The 1065-nt window shown below is 37.0% G+C and overlaps 1 pseudogene; it reads left to right on the plus strand.

The window, feature by feature from the left end:
- LOC119587097 overlaps window positions 1–1065 on the plus strand; it is an 83114-nt pseudogene that overhangs the window by 66319 nt on the left and 15730 nt on the right.

A 1065-nucleotide genomic window follows, 5' to 3' on the forward strand; every position in this document is an offset into this window, starting at 1 on the left:
GAAAGAAGGAAAATAATTAATCTCGTTGAATATTCATACATATCATTAGCATTTCAAATATGGCCTTTGCCTCCAGTCATCCACCCCGCGTGAGTCGAGTTTCTATTTTCTCATTATCCAGTCGGTAGAATTGGGACACTTCATATATATGCGTTCTTACCAAAGATCCTGTGACAGAAAGACAGGTCGGCAGTGTTTGTTCTACATAGCTTCTAGAGCCAACCCTGAAGGCTTAATGTGCTTGTTAGGAGGATTTAGTGAACGTAATAAAGCTTTACCAACCCCTGAATAGTCACAGACTGTGTAACATTTCCCACATGGTCATTCAGTCAACTATTTGTTATTATAGGCTGTTTTAAAGAATGCCATCGCAGTATCCTTGGTACTATAATTAACATATATTGTAAAACCAAAATTCACAGAGGTATCTAAAAAAGAGAGAAATTTAAAGGACTCAGTACAGAGAGCACAGTATGTCAAATTAACACCACGGAATGGCAGTCCTCAAATGGTCTGTATAGTATTTCTTATTATATGTTTCTGTCCCTGATGATAAATGCTTTGTGTTTCTTGCACCATTAGCCTCTATCATTAGAAATCTATTTCTCGCACGTGCGTTTGTGATTAATTACATCTGTATATGTTCATTTGCTGAGCGGCCCCTCCTCTCTCTGTACTTCATACAAGATAAATTAACAAATTCAAATGATAAACTTTGTTTTTAAATATTGTTATCTCTCATGTGCATATATCATGACCAGTTACTCCCATTTACAATAATTTTCTTCTCTATTTTCAATAAAAAAAAAATAGATATGAAGACGAATATAAAAAAAAGTAAATAATGAAACATTTGGAACAAAAAAGTCACGTAAGATTAACTCCATCACCGAAAAGTGACCTCGAACATATGAACCTATGCTGCTGGCAAACAAGAAAAAAATAGACTTGTCTCGCGCTTCATTACCTGCAGCTCTCTCAAGCCTCGTCATGCACAGGCAGCAGAGACCACTTCTGAAAGGGGGCAGGAGGGGGAGGAGAGGCACAGGAACGAAGATGAAAATA

Source organism: Penaeus monodon, chromosome 22 (genome assembly GCF_015228065.2).
Source record: "Penaeus monodon isolate SGIC_2016 chromosome 22, NSTDA_Pmon_1, whole genome shotgun sequence".
NCBI classification, from domain to species: Eukaryota; Metazoa; Arthropoda; class Malacostraca; order Decapoda; family Penaeidae; genus Penaeus; species Penaeus monodon.